Here is a 3,456-nt window from a genome sequence, read left to right as displayed (position 1 = left end):
TCGCATAATCCAACCTAAACAAGATTGTGGCTTGTTCAATAAGCTGTCTGGTTGGAGCATCAAAAAATTTGAAAATGGGTCTAAGTCTACGAAGAGTCCCAAAACACATGGCAGCGGTTTTCTTCGCGTGGGAGACAAAACTAAGTTTTGAATCCAGCCAGACCCCTAGATTTTTTACCTTGGTGACAGGAAGAGGAGTAGGACCAAGCTCAGACGGCCACCAATGATCGCCCCAGAGATGACTCTGCCTGCCAACAATGAGAACCTCAGTTTTTTTGGCATTCAATTGTAGGCAGTTATCAGTCATCCAACGGGCCACTGAGCTAATTCCCTCACGAAACTTAGCAGCCTCAAGGTCGGATGCCCCACTTATTGCAACCGCCAGCTGCGTGTCGTCAGCGTAGGACACCATAGTCAGGTTCCAACGCTTGGCGACAGCGGCTGCACATAAAGATTGAAAAGTGTGGGGCTGAGAGCCGACCCCTGTGGGACGCCCTGTGCAATAGGATAGGGTTTAGATTGGAAAGGAGGAGTAACAACCCTAAAAGTACGACCAGATAGAAACGATCGAAACCATTCAAGAGCCATGTTGTCGACACCAGCCTCAACCAGACGATTTAATAAAATGGCGTGGGAGACGGTGTCGAACGCGGCACTGAGATCCAAAAGCACCAAAGCCACCGTTTGACCGGAGTCGACCAGAGTGCGTAGATGATCGACCATTGAAAGCAGCGCAGTCTCAGTACTATGGCCAGATCGAAAGCCGTTCTGTGAAGGATCTAAAATATTAGCAGAGTGGAGATGAGTGGAAAGGATAGCATTGACATGGGCCTCGGTCAACTTTGCCACCCACGGAAGAAGGGATATGGGACGGTAGTTCTCTAGCTTTAATGGATCCAGGGCAGGTTTTTTTAAGATAGGCATCACCTGGGCTTGTTTCCAGCTGCCAGGAACAGAACCTGACGTCAGAGATAGATTGACGAGGTCACGTAGAGGAGGGAGACACAATGACGCAGATTCTCTGAATTGGGCAGGTCGAAGAGGGTCCATTGGCGAGCCTGATTTGACTTTCGCCGCAATTCTGTTAAACTCCTCCATTGATAGCTCTGGGAGAGAGCACAAAGACATAAGGGTCTTCGGGCTGGATTTCAGCTTCTCCTGAGGTACAGATGAGCCAGGCAAAGAGCGGTAAATAGCCGCCACCTTTTCTACAAAGAAGACGGCCAAGTCCTCACAATGCGAAGCAGAGCAGATCTCAGCGACTGGGGCTCTACTGGCTGTAAGATCCTTGAGCACCTTAAATATTAATTTAGTGGGATTGGTGCTAATGGTAAATTCACGAGAGTAATAAGCGGCCCGAGCTTGACATACCGCTCTATGATACTTCTTGATCTTAACAAGATACAGCTTTTTCCTAGCAGGCAGATATGACTTACGCCAGGCTCTTTCAGCTTGTTTACATGATTTTTTTAGGAGCCGGAGTGAATCATCATACCATGGGCTAGGTTCAGCACGACGACATTTACTCTCGGCAATTGGGATCAGAAAGTCTAAAGCTCCAGTCAGCCAGCTACAAAAAAGATCATAGCCCGACTCAACATCGGAAAAAGGGCCAAGCGGATAGAGCCCAAGAAGCCGGTGAAAATCTGCAAGCTTTAGTTTTTTCCATGGGCGTCGAAAGGACACAGGCGCAATTGCTCTATGAGGGAAATCCTCAATTGTAAGATGCAACTCTATGAGATAATGATCGGTCCAGGCCATCAGCCTGGGAGATAGCACTTTAGCCGAGGTTAAGTTGGTGAAAATAGGATCCAAAATATGTCCACCAACATGAGTGCAATGCTCAACCAGCTGAAATAGCTGGAGAGCCTCCAGATCGGCAATGGAGCTGCTGACCGTGGGAGAAAGAGGAGCATCAAAATGAAGATTTAAATCGCCAATAATACTAAAATTGCAAACACCCAAAGGCTAATGCGCTCACAACTTCAGGAATAGCTGACCTAAAGGCGGGGCTTCTGTGGATGATGTCATTGTTGACATCATTTGAGATGTCATAAGTGATGTCACTGACCAGGTCATGAGTGATGTAATATGTGAGGTCACAAACAGTGCATTGTAGGGGTGTAAGTTATAGTTAGCTCAGGTAGCTATAACTACTGAATTTCACTGGTTTTGTATGAATGAAATCTAAGCCTAACCATAACGTCCCTGTAACCTTTGTTTTTTTCAGTGAATTTCTATGGTTTTTTTCTTAAATTCTATTTCCTAGATATATCGTCCTTGTAACATTTGTTTTTTTCAGTGAATTTCTACGCTTTTTAAAATTCTATTTCCTAACTATAACGTCCCTGTAACCTTTGTCAATTGCAACAAGGAGCTGTGTAGATGACATGAAGGGATGTTTCTCAATTAATTTTTTTACATCCTTTGTGTCTCTGTGGTATGATTTGGTGACACTGACCCATGGTTTTAAAAACATTGGCGAAGAAGCAGCCCTAAGAAGGCTTGCTGGCTCATTCCACCAGGGAGGAGCTCCTGTCCTGGATATGTGTTAAGCGGCTACGTGGGAGTCGGTACACATGTTCAGAAAGCTCTTCTGCCTCAAAAGTCAGGTCTGTCAAGAGGGGCATTTGACCGCTCGGTCCTGCAGGACCTTTTGGTTTGAGCCAGTTCACAGACCCACCACTTTGGAAGGTGCTACTATGGTACCTATTCACAAAGCACGTAATCTGTGATTAGAGGTATCCATCAGAAGAACAAGTTACTTACCTTCATTTACCGATCTTTCTGGTAAATACTCTAACTGTAGATTCTTTACCAATCCTCCTACCCCTCTGTTCTGTGAACTTAGATCTTTTACCTCTAAAAAGTGCACACTGGTCATCCCAATCTGTTGATGGGTTCTGTGTCTAACGGTGCGGACAGTCCGGAAAGGAACTGACTTATGGGTGGCACATATATGCAGCTTTGCCCGTCACTTCTGAAGCAGTAAGACATCAGTGCAGATGCACATGACGCCACCTATAAGCACACAGGAGAACTTCTCAGAAGACTTTCAGTAACAGTCTGATGTCTGATGAATATTCACAAGGTGAGAAATCTGCTGTTAGATAGAGTATGCACCTGAAAGATCATTACCGAAGGTAAATATCATGTTCATCTCTCTTCGATATTCCTTATCATAATAAGAACATTGGAAATGGATACGTTTTAGGCATCAGGGGAAGGGAAGATAGAGGTTGTGCATTAGCTACCTTATATTGGATGTTCCATGAGTTGTTTAGGTAGCCAATTATCTATTTTATCATTTTGCATACTGAAAAAGACAATTAATGTTCCAGCACTGTTGAACAGTGGTGCATGTGGAATGTGTATGGATTGCAATTGAGCTCTTACAAACAATATTCCTGAAGGAGCTCATAAGAGACCGTTTCAAACTGTTGATGGTACACACTT

This window comes from Triturus cristatus, chromosome 1_2 (assembly GCF_964204655.1).
Source record: "Triturus cristatus chromosome 1_2, aTriCri1.1, whole genome shotgun sequence".
NCBI classification, from domain to species: Eukaryota; Metazoa; Chordata; class Amphibia; order Caudata; family Salamandridae; genus Triturus; species Triturus cristatus.
This window is presented reverse-complemented; position numbering follows the sequence as displayed.